At 43.4% G+C, this 21,832-nt stretch overlaps 1 protein-coding gene across 2 annotated transcripts in view; it reads right to left on the bottom strand.

The window, feature by feature from the left end:
* TAFA4 (TAFA chemokine like family member 4) overlaps positions 1 to 21,832 on the bottom strand; it is a 184,612-nt gene that overhangs the window by 104,122 nt on the left and 58,658 nt on the right. The window lies entirely within an intron of this gene.

The following is a 21,832-nucleotide window of genomic DNA, read 5'->3' as shown; positions in this document are numbered from 1 at the left end:
TCTGCCTTCGGCTCAGGTCCTGGGATCGAGCCCCACATCGGGCTCTCTGCTCAGCAGGGAGCCTGCTTCCCCCTCTCTCTCTGCCTGCCTCTCTGCCTACTTGTGATCTCTCTGTCAAATAAATAAATAAAATCTTAAAAAAAAAATACCTAAGGGAAGGAGTCAGACACTCCTCCAGAAGTTGTCCCTTAAATAGATTTCTCACCTCTAGCACTAGCGATCCTTCCAGGGGAAAGGAGCAATAAAAAATGCTGATGAATAAACGGCAATATAGTTTTTCCATTATTTATCTTTATTTAGCCATCCTTGTAAGAGTTTCACTTAAAAATCCATATTTCCTTCTTCTCAGATTTCCTCATTTCTTTTTGGTCAATCGATTGATCTAAAATGTGATGGTAACTCATTGTGACATATTACAGATAGCCACAAACACTTTGACACTCCTTTGGGACACAGGGATGGAGTCTGTGTCCCCTCCTTTGGGAAAAGAATGTGCCATGTGACCAATACTAGAATATTCAGGAATTACCCTGTGCCAATTGCTGGACCCAGACTTCAAGAGACTTGACAAATTCTACTCCCTCGCTTTGGGAAAGCTTGTTCTTGAGCCCTGAGCCAGTATTACGAAGTACATGGAGAGACCCTGAAACTACACACAAAGAGACACAGCAGAGTTCAGGCTTGCAGCTGCCCATCCAAGTGGGGGAAATGTGAGTGAAGCTACCTTACATCCTCCACCCTAGCCCAGAGGTCGTCTGAATACCACCAAGCAACCCAATCCAGGTGGAGAACCATGCCTAATAAAGTGTGCCTGATTCCATGATCTGCAATCATGACATAATAAAATGTGTTAAGTCATTAAGTCTTGGGAGTCATCACATATAAATATTAACAAATCACCAATCCTTCCTCAAAACCCCAACTTTCATTCACTCAACATCTTCTCTCCCAAAGGATCCACTATTGAACAGCTTCTCAGTCATCCCTCAACATGTTCCTCTATTGCAAGCCCTGGCCCTCTTGTCAGTCTTTCCAGAGAGTGTCTGGCTTGCTGGCTGCCATTTCATATGGCAATGAAAAATTGCCTCCTTCACTGGAAAACCACCAGGATCTACACCCTCCTCTTCGAATTCCAAGAGATCATTAAGGCTCTTCCGCCTTGCAAACAAATGCAGTGCACTTACACGAAAGAAACACTTAGGGGAAGGTAAGAGATTGGGTTCTCTAATTTTAAAATTCACTGATATGGTCTATTAGGTATGGCAGATCCAAGGTAGGCAAGACTAGAGGGGAAAGCAAGCTGGGCAGAGATAAATGGGACTAGACCCTGGGATGAAATAGCAGCAATGGAGATCGTTTCAAGAGTAAGATTAAGGTCAAACTTCTAGGAAAGGATTGGGCAAATTTCAGCATGCCTCAGAATGCCCTTCTTAAAAAAACTCAGATTCCTGGGCTCGAACCAAGAGATTCTCAGTACATCTGGAATGGGAGCCCAGGGATGTGTATTCTAATAGCTTCCCAGTAATTCTGATGCAAGCGGCCACAGACCACTCTCAGACTCGCTACTTGAGGTCTTAGCACACAATGAGTGAGAAACAGGAAAAAAATGATGAATCAACACTGTCTCTTAAGACTGAGTAAGGGCGGGACACCTGGGTGGTTCAGTGGGTTAAAGCCTCTGCCTTCGTCTCGGGTCATGATCTCAGGGTCCTGGGATGGAGCCCCACATCAGGCTCTCTGCTCAGTGGGAAGCCTGCTTCTCCCTCTCTCTCTGTCTCTGCCTGCCTCTCTGCCTATTGTGATCTCCGTCTGTCAAATAAATAAATAAAATCTTTAAAAAAAAAAAAAAAAAAGACTGAGTAAGGGCAAGACAGAAATAGGGAGATTAGAAAGGTCTCCTTTACAGGGTGGTAACTGTTTCAAGCTAGGTAATATTAGGAAGAAACAGGCATCTCACTCACTGCACTTGTGAGTTTGGTGGCAGACCCAAAAGCACATTCTCCAGCCAGGTTTTCCAGTGCCCAAGGCAATATGCTCATTTTCACTTGCCTGACTCTACAGCTCTCTCTCAACAAGGTCAGACCTGAATAGGGGGCCTCCCAAAACTCCAATCACAAGGTTTGAATTGAATGGGCTAAGCTTCAGCTCAGCCTCAAAGTCAATACATACCCATGATCAATTTCTTTGCAGATTCACTAAGTCTGAATCGTAGTCCTTGAAATTCACTAACCATGTTTCCGAACATTATCATACCATCCTCAGGGTAGCATTGTCAACTACCAAAAACAAAGCAAACTAGCAAGACTGAGCCCTCAGCTCCTGGGTGGGGGAAAAACTTCCCTCGTCTCATATTCGCGATCAGACGAGATAATCCTTTTGGATCTAAAAACCCTACGTGTTTCCCCACACTGTTCTGAAATAATTCCTTCTTAATAAACTCTCCTCCTTCAAAGGAAAACTGAGGGTTCTTAAACCAGAAATGTGAAAGTTCAGTTGTGATTCACTTGAATCTTTCACAAGAACATGGTAATAATGTACAAAGCAATGTGATTTCTAAGTAAATTATACTTTAATTTATAATGTCAAATAGAGAGTTGGAATGTCACAATGTTTACATATCTATTAGCTTTAATTATTACCTACTGCAGAACCAAGAGGGGAAAAACCATTTTCCCCTGCTAGTGTTCTAAAAATAAATCTTAAAGCGTTAATAGATAGCAGTCAGTTGTGTGGGTTTTTTCGGTTTGGGGTTTTTTGTTGTTTTTTTTTTTTTTTTTTAAGATTTACTTATTTATGGGGTTCCTGGATGGCTCAGTTGGTTAAGTGTCTCCCTTCAGTTCAGGTCATGATCCCAGAGTCCTGGGGTCCAGCCGCCCCACTCTAACCCGCCCCGAGCCAGGCTCCCTGCTCAGCCAGGACTACACTTCTCCCTCTCCCTCTGCCCCTCCCCCATTATGTGTGCGTGCTCTCTCTCTCTCAAATAAATAAATAAAATTAATTTTATTTATGAGAGAGAGAGAGGAAGACAGAGTGAAAGAGCACATGTGGGTGGAGTGGGAGGCAGAGGGAGAGAGTCCTCAAAGCCAACTCCCCACTGAGCGTGGAGCCCAATGAAAGAGCTTGAGCCCAGGACCCTGGGGTCACCACCTGAGCTGAAGGCAGACACTTAACCGACTGAGCCACGCAGGCGCCCCCAACTGTGTTTTTAGTACAAGAAAGTGTGACTCTGTGACATTCATCTTCCTTCTATTAACTTCAAGTTTAAGTAATATTTTAAATGCATGATTTATTATTTATTATTAAATTTCCCTGGAATGCCCACCTTTCCTCCTCTCTAACTACTTGAGGAAATTTGTTCTTAAAATCTGGGAAAGTCCCATCTCTCCTGTGAGGTGAGGTTGGGCCATGACCTCTATCTTTCCTGGGTCATTCCCTTTGCTAATTCCTACCCTACTTCTAATTTATGCAATGGAATCAGCACTCCTCTGTATTTTCCCCCAGTCTCTTACCATCTGTTTTCCATGATATGGCCCTTTATTAATTATTCATTTCAATTCAATAAATATTTATTGAATGCCTATTGTTGGCAAAGACAGTACAGCAAGGCAGTTAAAGGATGGAAGAATGCCCAAGTCTGAGGCACTCTGGATCATCTACTTCCTACCTGCATGGCTTTGGCTTATCTGCTCAACTCCTGTGCCTCAGTTTCCCTGGATGTACAAATGGATCTAGTAGTATGACATGCAACAGCGCCTCGAGTGTAACAAGCCTCGATTAATGCTAGCTGTTGCTTCTACTACTATTGCTAAGCATACTTCTGGGCTCACAGAATGTGGAAATAAATACAGTATAGTGACGGTTTCATAGTTTAGAACTCATTCACTGACTTAACAACTATTTACTGAGCTCCTACTATGTACACCAAGTGCTATTTGGGGAATCTAACTATGAACACTCCTTCATTGAGAGAAAAAAACCAATAAGCAAAATAAATAAATACTAGGATGTCAGATAATTATGTCTTCCATAAAGAATTATAAAGCAGGATAAAGGGTAAGAGAGTAATACTGTGGGACAGGGGCTGCCTGAAGAGGTAGCATTTAAGGCAAGTTCTCAGTGAAATAGGAGAGTGAACGCAAAAGAGGCTTCAAGGCAGAGGGAACACAAGCCTGAGATGAGAGTGTTCTTTAAGAGACAGGAAGGATGCCAGAGTGGCTGGAACAAAGGGAGTAAGGAAGACAATGGCCGAGAGGGATGTACTCAGGGCCCAGGTCTGACCGTGCTTTGGAGGTCATGAGAAGAACTGTGGGTTTTATTCTAAGGTCATGGGAAGCCACTAGAGGGTTACAAGCAGGGACGTGACAGGCACGCTGTGTGGACAACACACTAGAACCCTACACACCTTCACTAACCATCAACACGCTACATATTGATCAGTTGTTCCTGTGAGCTCCTTGCGGGGAGACACCAAGTCCTGTGAGTCTCGGCATCCCACCCAGCTTACTTGGAGCAAGGAAAAGATACACAACTAACGCCTTAGTGATTGAATGATCTTTGCTTCTCATTTGCCTGAGTTAAAAAAAAAAAAAATCAAGTATCATCTCTTTTTATATATTTTTTTAAGATTTTATGTATTTATTTGACAGAGAGAAATCACAAGTAGATGGAGAGGCAGGCAGAGAGAGAGAGAGGGAAGCAGGCTCCCTGCTGAGCAGAGAGCCCGATGCAGGACTCGATCCCAGGACCCTGAGATCATGACCTGAGCCGAAGGCAGTGGCTTAACCCACTGAGCCACCCAGGCACCCCAATATCATCTCTTTTTAGAGAGAGAGAGAGAAAGCACACATGCACACACAAGCAATGGGGTGAGGGAGATGGGGGGAGGGGCAGAGGGGGAGCGAGAATCTCCAACAAGACTCCGCACTGAGCCTGCAGCCTGACATGGGGCTTGATCTTACTTCTCTGATATCATGCCCTGAGCCGAAATCAAGAGTCCAAAGCTCAAACAAGTGAGCCACTCAGGTGCACCACCGAGTATCTTCTAATACGTCCTCTCTGGTTTTGTTCTTTTGAGGGGTTTTGGTTTGTGTGTTTCCTCTCCTGACCACCTTTCAAAGAAAAGTGAACACAAATTTTACCTCCACAGATGTCCACTTCCCAACAACCTCAAACATCCGGAACACAGCCTCGAAAGACAGAACACGAAACGTCCCACGGAGCTCTGCGAGAACCAGTCATACCTTCGCAACACAGAATTCTTAGGAGCCAGAATTCAAGGAGCTTTGTCTCTGAGGACAAAACTGGATAGGGTCACATGGGCAAAGAGGACTGGAAGGTCTAAGGCAACTTTATGTTTCCAAATAACATTGCTGTATTATTTCTATCTTATTTAGTCAAAAACAGCATAGAGGGTCATGCTGCGAGTCCGTGGAAACTACTGCACAAAGCAATTAGCCACTATGGTTGCCTTACCCAACATTCCTCTGAAGATCAGTATGTTCCCAAACATACCTAAGTGGTCTGACTATTCCCACTCAGAACATTCTCATCAGAGCCCTATGGAAACTTCTCTTGACCTACATTTTCCACCCACTAAGCAGCCTCTTGAGTTAACAGATTTCATAGGCTCCCTATGTAATAGTAACCATCTAACGATTTTTAAATTAACTAGCTATTTTAAATTAAATAGCAAGAATTCTGAGCTGGAAAACAGGTATTGTGGGGCCACTTTTCCTTCTAGGACTCATCAGTTCTGGAAAGGGCACTCAACCCAAGATTTAGTTTTCAGCATTCACACAGATGAATAATACCAGTTAGACCTGAGGTCACCAAATGGGTCTGAGAGCCTCAGTACAAATGTGAGGGGATAACAACACAGACCTCCAGGATCAGGGAGAAAGTCCAGCAGGACATGCATAAGGGAGAAGATGTGGTTCGGTGCCTGTTAATGATGTCGTAATAATCATTTCTATCAACCAAACTCATCATCATGGAAATAGCATTCTTCTTGAATTAAACTTGAATTCCCACAGCATTCCTATTATCCTCCTCCGTGCACCTGTTCCATGTTCAAAGTGAGGCAATCAGCGTCTCTGTCACAGGGGCATTCGGTGATTTCTTCCAATGCATGCAAACTGTCAAACTGTTGCCACTCAGCCACTTCTGAAAACGCAAAGATACGCTGGTGGCACAACCGCTAAATAATACAGTACGTCTGAAAGACAAAGTCCCTCTTAATAAAGGAACGGCACGGCCTGTCAATTTACTCAGCACATCAAGCATCCATGGAGCGTTGCAAAGATGGAAAAACAAAGTCTGTACCCTAAGGTAGGGAAGTTATTTGAAAAGAGGATAAACAGGAAATAGTGTTAGATGTTAGCTAATGAGGACCGGTGGATGTCAACCTTTCAGCGCCCAGATAATGCTTTTAACGGCCGCCAGACTGATTTCAAATTGTTGAAACTGAAAGCAGGTTTTACATACTGTGATTGCTCTGATTTATTGTTACCTAAAAATAAGTTATGCAGAAGGACGCTGCAGAAGTACACAGTACAAATGCATCTAGACTTATTTACGGACACACACACACGTGCACACGTGCACACGCATACATAATATAGTAAAATGTTCCTAATTTTCCTTGAGTGTTACAGCTCTACAAATACAAAACACTTGGTTTTAGCACCCAACACCTCCGGAAGCCAACAGAATTTTTTTAAAGGGGGAGAAGGGTAGGAACAAGCCAGATTATCGGAAGAAATACTATATATCTATATATATTAAGCTCTGATTCTAGTCAAGAGAAGATGAGAGGAGTGGAGTAGACCGATTTATCTCCCTCTCATTCTACCACTCAGGAATTTAAATCTGATTCCTGATTCTCCATCTGCTTATCAAACACCACAGGCCACCACAAGATGCGGTCTCTAACGAGAGCGATCCTGCTTTCCCTCCCTCTGTGGACTGTCGGGTCCCGCTCACTCTATCCATCAGCATGGCATTATCGCTAACTTCTCTCATGGAGCAAGGAAGCTGTCACATAAAGCCATCGGACTCCTAGATGAGGAACAAGGCACATTCATTCGAGAAAATGCTTCGTGGAAATGCTTGTCGTCCCTCATACAGGTACCATCCCCTCAAGTCTCCGTGCTTACAAAGGTATCAAGAACAGGGTCATGTCCATCAGCTTTCACAATATCCTTTTTGTAATTATGTTATAGTGAAGTTAATAATACTATCAACCTAGTGTACATTTTAAGGAACACCTGTGTGAAGCAAAAATACTACTTTGTGACTTTCTCAGCTGATGGGAAAATGAGAAATTACACTTTTATTTCTCAATTACATTTTTTTCAACCAATTTGTATATAAAAATATGTAATGGGTTAGCATGAAGGGGGCACTATTCTAAGTAGTATGGCTGTGTCTGTCTGAGTGTGTCCATGTTTAATGGACACACCTCCACACAGATGCAAATAGAATCCTCACAGTAACTTCACAAGGTACACTCGATTGCTTGATCAGTTGAGGAAACGAATGTTCAGAGAGGTTAAGTAATCTGCTTAAGGTCACACAGCTACTCTGGAAGAAACCAGCTTTTGTTTCCGGGTAATTTGGATCCTGGAGCCCAGACTCAACCAATGTGCTATATATAACAACAATGCTTAAAATTTGAGAGAAAATCTTCTAGTTATTTTTATCTTTATTCTTGAACATGTCAGCCAAGGCTCACAAATTCAACTGCTTATACAGAAGAGTCAAGGGAGTCAACATAAATGAGGGAAGCAGGTGGCACAGGGAATGAAAACTGCCCCAAAGGCTGGGGACAGCTAATAGTCAGCTACAGCAAACTGTCACAAAGCAGAAATAAAGACTCAGTGTTGCCCCAAATCTGAATTTTTAACGTCAAACCTTGTGATTTTTCAAACAAGGCAACTAGTTTTAAAATACTTTTAAACATCATCTGGCCAAACATAACACGTATGTGGACCTAAATGACCGGTGGGCCACCACGTTGAGACCTCAGCTTCAAACCATAACCTACTCAAATTTTGGGTGGGATAGGTCAAATCATTGGCAATAAATACGGATGATATTCACATGTCATCGCCAATACCGGTCTGATTGGGAAACACTTGAATCCCTCCCTCCGCCTGAGACACTTAACCAAACCTGTTTCTTAATTCATGTCTTCTTTCTGCAGTTATCATTTGGTCAGGTAGAAAATGACCTTGCTGGTTCTATTTATTATTTAACAGAACTCCGTCTCAAAATCCCTGTCATAATCCATAATAAAATATAGAGAGCGCAAAGCTTAATCGGCTGTAAATGTACAGTAGTTAGCATTCGCTGCAAAATGCTAATAATATTTCGAGAATGCCATTTCTCTTCCTGGCCTTTGGACCAAATTGGTTAATGGGCTGAGACTCGGGAAATAATGGAAATAATTTAGGCAGAGAACTTCCCAACTCTGCACCAACCTTGAACTGCACTGCCTCCAAGCCAGGAAAGCAGCCCCGAGACGGCAGCCTACCACACCCAGTCGGCAACGAGAGCTCGCCCATCAGGGTGGACACTTGTGACTCTGACAAAAGCACAATCTAATATTTCAGTCCCAAATGGCAAGTGTCTGCTTTTCAGACATTCTTAGCATCGGATTTTCTTAGATTACTACATAATTAAAACTGAATGTCTCACATGCATGTAGAATATTGAAATCCTATGGTTCTAAGGAGTTTTCTAAAAGATAGTTCTAGTCCTGGAGGTCCTTAACCCAGCACGCTAATCACATACGCTCATCACAGGGCTGGGACCCTGAACCTGATCAAGTGAAGCCCCAAAATTACTTTTCCAAAATCTTGGCCTTTACATTCCTCCATCTCAAAACAGAAACCTGACCCACAGCTTCTGTGACCACAAAGCAGAACAACCGCTATGGCCTGACATTTGTTAGTATGCTGTCATGTCACGTACACACCCCTCGCCCACAACCCAGCAAACCCTTCCAGGCATCCATGGATCCCAGGGAAACTCCCGAAACAGGTCCACCCAGGGACGCTTACTTGGATCACCAATGCATTTCCTGCTGTTGCTTATTTTGTTCTTGTTTTGGGGTAGTGGAGAACTGGAGCAACCCCGGTGTCCACCCCTGAGAGACAGAGTTCCAATTTTGGTCTGCTCACTAGTCACTCTCAGGAACCAACTTGGGAAAATCTTTCCCACTTACATTCCGAAGAGCGGAGATGACTGACATTTCCCAGCCCTGGGAAATTTCATTTTACATGAGAAAATCGCCTATTATATTCAATATTCGCTCAGTTACACACACACACACACACACACACACACACACACACACACACCATATTGTTCCAGCTTCCCTGTAAATAAAAATAAGACACCTGTGCTTCTCCTTTGGGAACCCCTTGCCTTGCAAGAGAGACAGACACAGATCCTCCTCATCCTCAAGGATGAAGGCTGCAAAGGAAGTGCACACGCAGGGCACGAAATCACAGAAGGTGCTGGGTCCTCCACGGGATGCCACTGCTCCAACTGGCCATGGAAGGGCTGGGCTGACCTCCCCTCGACCCAGCTCTACAGCTTCCATGAGAATGTCATGGTCCTGGAAGTTTTCAGGCATTCCCTGACTTCCCTGTCTACACATGGGCAGAAAGGAACCCGAGGAGTCCCCAGAACACCACCTGCGACCCGTCCCCCTCCCACCTGCTGGAACTGCAGACTGACAATACAGATGCCAGTGACAGAGTTTCGATTCCTAGACACTCGAGAGGGGCCTCCACTGATGTCCCCCAAATCAGTCACACACGAGCTCCACCGGCCAAGAGTGCAACACGATGCAGGAGCTCCCATACCTGCCCACTGCCAGCAGGTTTATCCTCAGTGGCCCTTTCCAGCCGGCCCGAACGGAAGCTCGCCTTTGCTGACCCCTGAGTTCGGGGCAGGGCAGCTTCCCACCCAACCATCGCGTTGCATCCCAAGAGGGAAACGGTTCTCTGATGATGCTACCCGATGCCCGTGTCTGCAGGACCCCTTACCAAGACAGCCGACTCGATACCTCAGGCAGGGAGGCCAAGATGTGGCTGTTAGATACGACAATTCTTCCTCTTTTTTATGTTGTGGTGAAACCTACAAGCTTTCTCTCAATTAAAAAAAAAAAAAAAAACCACTATAAATGCGTAAGACAAAATTCATAGGATTGCAAAGAAAAATAATCATGTTATAATGCACTTAGTTCCCGTGGGTTAGGCATCTATCTGCCTTCGGCTCAGGTCATGATCCCAGGGTCCTGGGGTCGAATTCTGCATCAGGCTCCCTCTCGGTGAGAAGCCTGCTTCTCCCCCTGCCTGCAGCTCCCCCTGCTTGTGCCCTCACTCGCACTCTCTCTCTCTCCCCCTCAAATAAATACATATAACATTTAAAAAAAAATAAGTAAATAAATATGAATAAAATAAAATGTGTTAAGTTCATAATCCAAGCAAGCTTTAAATATTATTTATGACGTGTGCGTACACGCATGTAGTTGTTAGTAAAAATAGGCCAAGAGCAGCATATGAACCACCTGCCCGTCCTGACAGGGATGTGTATTTTTACCCTAGTCACCCCTTCATTTCTGAGGGTTTCCAAACTGGTACCTATTACAGACTATTCAGACAGCAAGATTCTAACTCTATCTTTCAGAGAAGCCCGAGCTACAAATATATTCTAAGGGTGACATTCGTGACTCTCTCCACTGCGCATGCCACCTTCTGAACCATCGGCAACACGGATCAAGCAGAATAAGAACACGGTCAGGAGCCAGGAGCCAGGGAGCAGAATCCCGGCGTTCGGTCACCTCAGACAGGAACCACCTGAACTGGGATCTCAGAGACATGGAAACCCACTAACCACACCTGCTGACCTGTGTGTGACATCATACCTTCATGACACCTCAAGGCTTGAAAGAACCTCAGCGGAATATCCTCTAGTTGGGGCTTTCACGTTACTATGACTAAGAATACATTTTACTGGTAAAAATAAAGTTCACAGTCTTCTGAGCAGAGAGTTGTTGCATTGCTGTACCCTGATGACAAAAAATGCTCACGCGAAGGGCATCTGGGTGGCTCAGTCTGTTGAGAGTCTGACCTTGGCTCAGGGTTAGGATTGCGGGGTCCTGGGATCGAGCCCCTGTTGTATCAGGCTCCCTGATTGGTGGGGAGTCTGCTTCTCCCTCTCCCTCTGGTGCTTCTCGCCCCGTCCCAACCCATTCGTACTCTCTCTCTCAAATAAATACAATCTTTTAAAAAACAGGCTCAGTGGGTTAAGCCGCTGCCTTCGGCTCGGGTCATGATCTCAGGGTCCTGGGATCGAGCCCCGCATCGGGCTCTCTGCTCAGCAGGGAGCCTGCTTCCTCCTCTCTCTCTGCCTGCCTCTCTGCCTGCTTGTGATCTCTCTCTGTCAAATAAATAAATAAAATCTTTAAAAAAAAAAAAAAAAAAACAAGCATCTATGACATGGCATTATTAGGAAGTCCTTAAGTTCTTTTAAGTCCTTAAGGCTTCTTTCCATCAAAATGCTATCAACACACACTTGAAAAATGAGATATATACAGATGAGGGCCATCTATCCAATCCAGTCAATTACTGCTACCGAGATGGATACAAGGACGCATAACAACCTGCCCCTCTCCTAATCAGCAGATCTGCACATTGTCAACTTTTTTTTATATTTTTAAAAGATTTTATTTATTTGTTTGGCAGAGAGAGAGATCACAAGTAGGCAGAGAGGCAGGCAGAGAGGAGGAAGCAGGCTCCCTGCTGAACAGAGCTTGATGCCGCACTTGATTCCAGGACCCTGAGACCATGACCTGAGCCGAAGGCAGAGGCCTAACCACTGAGCCCACCCAGGTGCCCCCACATTGTCCATTTGAAAATCCATCTAACTTCTGTGTTTTACAGCTGTAGAAATGGAGGCCAACAGATTCAACCGTTAGAGTAATTTTTCATCGTCTACACAACTAGTTAATCATCTCAACCTGGAAGAAAGGCTGGTCACCTGGCTTCCAAGTTGGCAACCTCAGTGTTCAGAGCCGCGCAAGTATGATCTGTTAAAAATATTCTGAAAAGTTGTATTGTTTAAATTGTTGCACACCGTTATTTTTAACTTACTAATTCAGACTAACTAGTGTGGTAATAGCTTATTAACATGCCTAAGTCATTTAAAAATAAATTTGTGATTTTATTATTTTCAAGCACTCTCAGCAACTTCACCTAGGTAACGAGAGGAGAATTTATAATTAGCAATATTTTTATTTTACCTACTAAAAATGCATTAAGCACATCATATATAAAAATTAACTCACAATAGGGGCGCTTGGGTGGCTCAGTGGGTTAAGCCTCTGCCTTCGGCTCAGGTCATGATCTCAGGGTCCTGGGATCAAGCCCCGCATAGGTTTCTAAGGTCAGCAGGGAGTCTGCTTGACCCCTCTCCTTCTGCCCCTCCCCCCTCACTCATGCTCTCTCCCAAATAAAGAACAACAGAAAAATTTAAAAATATTAAAAATGAACTAGTGATACACATGACAAAAAAAATCTGCACAAAGAAATCAAACAAAAAAGAATACATACTCTATGGTTCTACTTAAAACTGTAGAAAAAGCAAACATCTACAATGACAAAAAGATCCGTGGTTACCTGGGGATGGTGGGGGGAGGGGCAAGAGGTACTGGTTACTAGGAGGCACAAGCAAACTTTCAGGAGCGACAGGTAGATTCATTATTTTGATATGGAGATGACTTCATGGTGTACATATGTATGTTAAACAAACTGGGGGCTCCTGGGTGGCTCAGTCGGTAAGCGTCTGCCCTTGGCAGAGGCATCCGGCTCTCTGCTCAGTGGGAAGCCTGTTTCTCCCTCTCTCACACCCCCTGCCTATGTTCCCTCTCTCGCTGTTTCTCTGTCAAATAAAAGATTCTATTTATTTATTTATTTATTTTTAAGATTTTTGTTTATTTATTTGACAGACAGAGATCACAAGCAGGCAGAGAGGCAGGCAGAGAGAGGGGAGGAAGCAGGCTCCCTGCTAAACAGAGAGCCCGATTCGGGGCTCAATCCCAGGACCCTAGGATCATGACCTGAGCCAAAGGCAGAGGCTTTAACCCAGTAAGCCACCCAGGCGCCCCAAATAAAATCTTAAAAAAAAAAAAAAAAAAAAACTTATCGAACTGTACTCTTTTTAAATAAGTTGCATTCACTCTATGTCAAATACACCTCAATAAAGCTGTGAAAAATAAGTAAAATTAAAAGAAATGCCTTATGTTCTAAATGTAGTTTCAAAACTCTATCAACTATTCTATTTTAACCTCACAACAGGGGTGCCTGGGTGGCTCAGTGGGTTAAGCCTCTGTCTTCGGCTCAGGTCATGGTGTCAGGGTCCTGGGATTGAGCCCCACATCGGGCTCCCTTCTGAGCAGAGAGCCCCTGCTCTCTCTACCTACTTACGATCTCCCTCTCTCTCTGTCAAAAATCTTTTAAAAAATAAATAAATAAACCTCACAATAACACTTTGAAATATGAGATGTTGTTACACCCATTTCCAGGAAAAAGGAACTGAGGCTCACAGAGAATGAATAACTTTCTTACTCAGTAACTTCCATAGCTAGAACTTTACAAAACAAAGGCAGAAGCATTTTGATTTCATGTTAAATAAACACTTCCAATGCACTTGACAATTTTTTAAGATAACTTAAATAGCTCCCAAGCAAAGATATATAGATCTTTATCTCTGGCAAATATTTACACTATTTATTTGCTTAGCAAAAGTCTTTTCATGGATAGCACATGGGTAAATGTCAGCCCTATCATTTCAGGAGCATCACCAATTCTAAAATTAATGGGGTTCAAATCAAGGTTTCAGGGACTTAAGAAAAATAATCCAGGTTCTGGTGTGTCACACACCCAAGAGTTGCAAGTGAGACTCACAGGAAAACCAATTCAACATCAGCACAACCCAGGGTAGAAAAGACAGCTTAACAGCCCTCTTGTTCCCACCTAGAGAGATCAAACACCTGAGTTTTTCTTCAGGAGCAGATAGACTTGCAAGTGCATGCACAAACACGTACACATGTACGTGTACACACACACACACACACACACACACACACCCTGGCAACTAAATTGCTCATCTAGCCACTCTGTGGATGTTTTAAATTTCTAGGCCCTAAAAATACACTAACTAGAAAAATCATAAATGTTGATTGCTGCTCTCTCTCTTTACATATGGGCATTATTTCCTATAGGATAGGACTGGCCAGCAACAGCTCAAGCAGGTGTAAGTAATATCGTCACTTGGAATTCTTCCGCTGGTCCACACTTGCTTGGAAGTCTCTAAGAGGAGACCACAGGACATCTGACGAAGGAGCCCTGAAAACGGAACCATGTTCTTTTCCCTGGCTCAAATCTACCCAGGCTTTCAAAGCTCCTCTTGAAAGAAGAGCCTTCCACCATCCCTTGCACATGCTTTCCAAACTACCAAGTCAGTGACTACGTTTGGTTTGGAGGAAGAAGACACACACCTCAACTTTGTTCTCCTTCACCCACCACCAAGGTCAGGTTATTCAAGTCTCCCACGCCCCACACTTCAGGTATATATTTCTCGTCCTTTAGCAGGTACCTAGGCAAAAATCAGGGATGAACCACAGAAAAGCTACCTGCTTCTAGCAACACTGATGCTCATCGTATCTTTTTCCTAAAACAAAGTTCTCTATTATTTTTCCTTCTGAATTTGGGACCCCAAAACTCACACCAAACAGGGAAGAAAGAGGACCGCACAACCCAGGAGAAGATGCCACTGCCTTCAGGCTCTCCTCACCCTGTTTAAATTGGCTACGGTTCTCATCTGCTTCCAGACATTCCCAAAAACATAAGCACTGGCGGCACACGGCATTAGAAGTGAAACTGTTTTTTTAGCTCTATACATATACACAGTCTTCTCGTAATCAATTAATCCTTTCTAGCAGTTTTCCGAACATCTCTTCAATAACATTATCTCCAGAGCGCTATTCTGAGACTACCATCTGGGCCACAATATTGCAGGCATTCAAGCCACACCTAGAAAAACACAAAACCTCCTTTTTCTTCGTGCCCCCTTGCCACCCCTCCTGATTCTTTTTACCAGTGATTTCATTTTCCTTATCTGGGATAAAAGATTCTGATTTCCTTAGATACCACTGACATCCAGATGAGATACTGACCCATAGCTTTTTAAACCCCAAATTGTAGGCTTTGTTTAAATGAGTTTAAGTGCCTGGCTTGAAAGAACAAAGAGGAACTTTCTTCTCAAGGGTAAGGAATATGTTCTCCTAACTACCCAGAGAACCCTTCAAAGGTGGCTCTCTCCCTACCCTGCCTCAAAGACTCAGAAAGGGGTAGCAGGAGAATCCTGCTCTGCAGAGTAGGAAGGCTCAAGCTCATTTAAGGAACAGAAATTCTTTACTCTAGGGTCAGGAAACAACCCTTCCTTCCCTCGAAAAAGGATGTGAATCTGGCTCATTTGTCAGATATTTTGCAGAGCTAACCTTGCCAACAGCATTGGGACTTGAACTTCGAGCCCAGGAGATAAGAAGTCGAATATTAATACCTCTTGTCCTCTGTTCCTTTCCCTTCTTCTTAAACGCCAAGATTATGAAAAGCCCAGGAAGATGGCACTGGAGAAAAATAATGTAGTGTCCAAGAGAGGTCAATGGAATCGTTAAAGCTAGAGGCTTTTAGCATTCAGGAATGGACAGGCCAATGCAAAATGAGTATTTTCACAGTCCTTTCAAGAAGTGGAGATGGAGGGCAACTTTATACGGGGAAAAGAGACCTAGACCTCTCCCAGCCAAACTGTGGCCCACAAATACTTAAAGACTCAATGCCCCTGGATCAAACTATAGTTTGGTAAGAACTAGAATCAAATTTCTTCCCCCCACCCCTTCTGAATCAGTGGTTCCCATCTTTGGCCGCAGGCAGCTGTTCAATAATACTGTGGCCTGGGCTCCACCTTGCAAGCAAGATTCAGACAAAGTTGCAATGAAGGCACTGTGTTTTATTATGTAAAATCTCCCCAGAGAGAGAATTAAGTAGACATCATCATGTAGATGCCCTTCTCAATCACCACCAAAACAGAGGTTTTTTGACCACCCCACGGTCCTGTTTCTTGTTTATAAAATAAAAGATAATCCTAGGGAGTGGCTTTTACAGAGATAGATCTATACAGTTAACAAAGTAACCGTTCACCCATTCACTGGGTGTGCAGCAAGAGGAAGACAGACAAGAACAATTATGGAAGGAAATGTATTAAAACTGTATCACTGGATTGCACTCAGGTGGGAAAATGCCCATTATTGGCCAAAATAAGCTGTCCAGGGAGGAACTTCAAGACCTTCAGGTTGATGCCAACACACACACACACACACACACACAATTTCAAATAATTTTGACGCTTCTCTCTTCCTAAAAGAGAACGATCTTATAAAGAGCTCTTATAAAGAACGATCACACAGGCAGTGATGAGGAAACGGAACGATCTTCCCCAGTCTTTATGACTTAAGGTTACAAACCCCACTTACATGGCATTTTCCATAAACCTAGAAGTAGACATTCAGGGGACGGGGGAAAAGAACTAAATAAAACATAAAAATAAATTAACCGAAATAAAAGGAGATGAAACATTGTGCCCTATGATTGACCCATGAAAACACAAATAACTTCTATTTCTCATCTTTCAGAAAGGACTCATAAGCATGTGCTGTTTATTATAGTCACCTCCAGCCACGTGTGGCCCTTGAGCACTTGAAATGTGGCTAGGGCCATAGGTAGAAATAATATTTGGATGCAGGTTACATAAAATGTATTAATACTAAATTAATTTCAATTTTTTTTACGTGGTTATAGAACATTACCTATGTGGCTCTCATATCAATACTGGACCAGGCTGCATTAGACCAGGCTTGCTTTTTGCTATTGAGCTCTTCTAAGCCTTGCCTGCCCCCTAGTGTCAGAACTCGGGCAATACAAGCAAGTCATTTTTCAAAATCTGTTTTAAGTACAATTCATTTTAGCATGCGAAGTAAGAAATAGCAGCTTACATGCACAGCTTTATTATTTGCAGTGTTCACCAATAACAAATTGCACTTGAGCTTCACCAAAAAAGTCCTGTACTAGAAATTACATTCCCCACTCAACTGTGAACCTTGGAAAGAAAGAGATTTCTCATGAAAAATTAGGCTAAAATAGTCAATCCAATCAAAGGTATCTGCAGGGTTCCTATAAAATTTCAGCCATTATAGGGGCCAGAAACATGAGCCCAAACTTGGATGCAACCACTACTCTTCAATTTATCCTAAGTTAAAAATAACACAAGGCACCTGTAGGGGTTACTTTCTCATAAACATTTTGAGTTAAAAGCAATCAAGACCCAGCAGATTCAGGGAAAGCTCTTTACCTCTCCTGACAACTGTCTAAAAAGAGTTTGGGGGGGGGGGGTTCCTGGGTGGCTCAGTGAGTTAAAGCCTCTCAACCTTCAGCTCAGGTCATGATTCCAGGGTCCTGGGACTGAGCCCCACATCGGGCTCTCTGCTCATTGGAGAGCCTGCTTCCTCCTCTGCCTGCTTCTCTGCCTTCTTTTGATCTCTGTCAAATAAATAAATAAAATCTTTTAAAAAAAATAAAAAGAGCTTTGATAGAAGATCTGCCTGAGGAAGAGAGCTATCACCAGAGGTAACTACATTATCATGTGAACTGGGTCTGGTGCACAGGGAGAAGAGCAAAGCCTGTTCCATGAAAGTCCTCTATGTCCCACTATTCCTAAGTGGCCCAGAAAACAGCTGTTTACTGAACATCTACTGTTTCATTTCCTGAAGATTGCATTTTTTTCTTTGAAGACCCAAACCCTTACTCCCTCTCCTTAGTTCACAATGACATATATACCTCACTCTGCCTGTCTTTGTAATTTCCACATTGGTGTGGCTTCCCCATACACAGCCTATTTAGTTCAATTTTTCTCCTGTTTATCTGTCTCATGTCAGTTTAACTCATAGTCCAGCTAGAAGGTCCTTGAGAGAACAGGATATTCTCGCTCCCTAACACACCAAAGCAGCCAATTCCGCCATTCAAATATTCATCATTTATAATATAGAAAACAGGAAACCTAGGTTACCATAAATTTCAACAGTATGGAAATCTACAAAATAGAATACATTCCAAAGGAGAAGGCAAGTTTCAATAAAGATGGCTAACATGTTTTGAGCACTACCTATGTCAACACAATTCTTAGCAGTTTCCAGATATAAACACAGGCACGGCTTGGAGGTAACCTGCAGGGGCAGTTCCAGAGCATGGCAAGGAGGTCAACATCACAATCCAGACAGTGGATTTTGTTTTCCAGTGCATGGAAAAATCATGTGAACAATATACTGTGGTCTATTATGAACTACAGTTATGTCCAAAATAAACCAACAACAACGATGTCCATACTTTAATTTAAAAATACTTTACCACAAAAAATGCTAACCATCCTCTGAGCTCACAGAGTTCCCATCACTGATTGATCGCAGATCCCATAGCAAATACAGCCATGGCAAAGTTTAAAATGTTTCGAGGACTACCTAAATGAAATTCAGGGACAGGAGGCGAGCCAATGCTATTGCAAAAAAAATGGCGCCGGTACGCTTGCTGGATGCAAGGTTGCCACAAGCCTTCTGTTTGTTAAAAAACAGACAAACAACAACAAAACTCCAGTCTTATGGAGCACAATAAAACAAAACACAATCCAACTGGGTGTGCTTGTGATGGACAGCTACTTACAACCCTAACACGACTCTCTCTTTCATTGTCCCCACTTTACAGAACAAGAGACTGAGTCCCAACTTGGCTTGATAGCCCGCCCAAGAAGAAAAGGAGAACCAAGCACACATGCAGCTTGTACAACTCATTGTGCCATAAACAATAAAATCCCCTACTTCTGACGCGTCCAGTCGCCCACCAGCACCCCGCCAACTGTGACTGGCTAGCTTATTAGCTGGCAAGCAGGGGGAAATCTCAGACCTGTCACAATTCTTGGCACCCGCCCAGCTTCCTGCACCTCCAGGTCACTCGATCCCCAGCTTGGTGAGGCCTTATTTGTTAAATATTCCTTTGTTCCTTCTTGCCTGGGGTTGAGCGGAAACATCAGTCTTCATAAAGCAATGCTCTTCATTACAGTCCACCTTTTAGAACAATGAAAAACAAGCCTTTGTCTCTTATACGCAATCAAGTTTCAACCTCTCCTGGCATTGATCTTTTTCCCTGCACCTACCCACAGCCCTCAACTATTGTCAAAGATGAACTTCCTCAGGTGCGTGGGTGGCTCAGTGGGTTAAGCCGCTGCCTTCAGCTCAGGTCATGATCTCAGGGTCCTGGGATCGAGTCCTGCAATAGGCTCTCTGCTCAGCAGGGAGCCTGCTTCCTCCTCTCTCTCTCTGCCTGCCTCTCTGCCCACTTGTGATCTCTCTCTGTCAAATAAATAAATAAAATCTTTAAAAAAAAAAAAAAAGATGAACATTTCCAGACTCCCTCTCCTTCTGGATGCCTCTAAATATATAAATAGCTACTATTTATGGAATGTTTACCATGCTAATCCACCCACCTACTTTGTCTTATTCAGTCATCCTAATAACCTCATAAGAGAAACAAGTAGATCATTTCATTTTCACAGACGATGATGCAGGTTCAGAGAGGTTAAGTAGCCTGGACAAAGTCACACAGCTAGATGTGCAGAATCAGGATTCTATTTGACTCCAGAGCCCAAACACTTGATTCCCTTCTTCATTCCCAGATGCGCTCCGATTTTACAGGTTCTTTGTCCACCTGGACAGAGTATACTACATAGGAGGCTTACACCGAAACATATATTAAATAGTAGCTAAGCAGCACAGCATTTTTGTGCAATTTACACATCCCCAACCGGGTCCTACTTAAAGCTCCCTTGGGGAAACAGAACCACTGAAATGAATTTGCAAACCAGCAGATCGAAGTTCCTGTCTCTCTGTTACATCAGGAGACAAGCTCTGGTTCTGATTTCAGAGGGGAAATTGTTAATTTTTTGAAGTGTCCAGTTATTCCTAGGACTAAATCTCAAGTATGTGGGGTGCTTACTGTCCCAAACTCCTCACGCCTACCTACATCAGATGAAATTTCTGCAAAGATCCCCACAGGATTAATTCCACAGGATTCTCGAATTTCTGAAACAGCCTGTGTCTTTCCACCGCGTTACATTTGCTGCCCTCTTGTGGGGAAACGGTGCTGCTTACAGCAAAAAACAAGGCAAACAAAAAAAAAGAACCAAAGGACAAATTGCTAGCGGAAGAAATAAGAGTTAATTAACTCTGGCTTCCTTTCAAAAGAAACTGACCTATGAACTGTCCCCTTCACCTTTTCTATAGCTTGAGGCTACAAAAACCCACATCATCTCACACTCAACCATTACCTCAAGTTAAAACACACACACGCACACACGCACACACACAGGTGGTCTTTTGTGTTTTCTATTTCCTTAAAAATACCACTTCTGGACTCTTACAGACGCTTATGAAAGCCATTTTGCCTTAAAGAAAAACTCCCACCACTTATCCTATGAAAATCCGGTGGGGTCTCATTAGGTTTGGTTTTTTAACGCTTGAAATAAAATAAAAACTTCAAGCCACACCTAGTACCTCATCTTTCAAAACTGAGGATAAGTCCCACCTTCCTCCCCTTTATCTTGGCGAGCCCTTGTGAAGTCTCTCCTTGTTAATACCCAACCATCGACAAGCCACTATCGTCTAACTAGGGATTCCTGGGGCCACAGTTCCCTTAATTGGTCAGCACAAACCACAAAGCACTTGGGACGGTAACAAGAGGCCTTTTGGACACAGAGTCTTCTGCAGTTAACCCTCAGCAGCTTGCCCTGGAGCTGCGTTGGGTACCCCCACAGTGGAGTAAAACCTGCTCAGTTTCTCAGCATCTCTGTATAGACAGCCTCCCCCACCCTCCATTGATTCCGACCCTGAGTTTTCCATCAGCTGAGCTCCATACTAGGAAGAAAACCACATGGCCACTGCAAGGATACTAGACTTCCTTCCCCTGAAGGTCATTAGTGGACATTTATAGCAGTCCTCAACCCTCTCCCCATCTCTCTCTCTCTTCACACACACACACACACCCCACCCCCAAGCATCACTAGAATGGGAGGGATGCAGGGAAGTGGGACGGAATGAGGAAAGGGATGGTCAAAGCCCTCCAACATCCTCAATCTGCAAAAGCCTTTTGCCCATCATGGAGTAAACAATCAACAGAGCCAACAGAAAAGTGGATTAAAACATGCAATAGCTTAGGGGCGCCTGGGTGGCTCAGTGGGTTAAAGCCTCTGCCTCCAGCTCAGGTCATGAACTCAAGGTTCTGGGATTGAGCCCTGCATCAGGCTCCCTGTGGAGCCTGCTCCCCCCCGCCCCTGTCTGCCTGTGTACTTGTGAACTCTCTGTCAAATAAATAAAATCTTTTTTAAAAATGGGGTTATGGACATTGGGGAGGGTATGTGCTATGGCGAGTGCTGTGAAGTGTGTAAACCTGGCGATTCACAGACCTGTACCCCTGGGGCTAATAATACGTTATATGTTTATTAAAAAATAAAAATAAGAAAAAAAGAAGATATGATCCATAAAAAAAATAAATAAATAAAAATAAATACCAAAATAAATAAATAAAATCTTTTAAAGAAAAAGAAAAAAATGCAATAGCTTAAACAAAAACAAACAGCCCACCAGCACATTAAGGGCGTCATC

This window comes from Mustela putorius, unplaced genomic scaffold, assembly GCF_011764305.1.
Source record: "Mustela putorius furo isolate JIRA1106 unplaced genomic scaffold, ASM1176430v1.1 tig00000095_pilon_pilon_pilon, whole genome shotgun sequence".
NCBI classification, from domain to species: Eukaryota; Metazoa; Chordata; class Mammalia; order Carnivora; family Mustelidae; genus Mustela; species Mustela putorius.
This window is presented reverse-complemented; position numbering and strand designations above follow the sequence as displayed.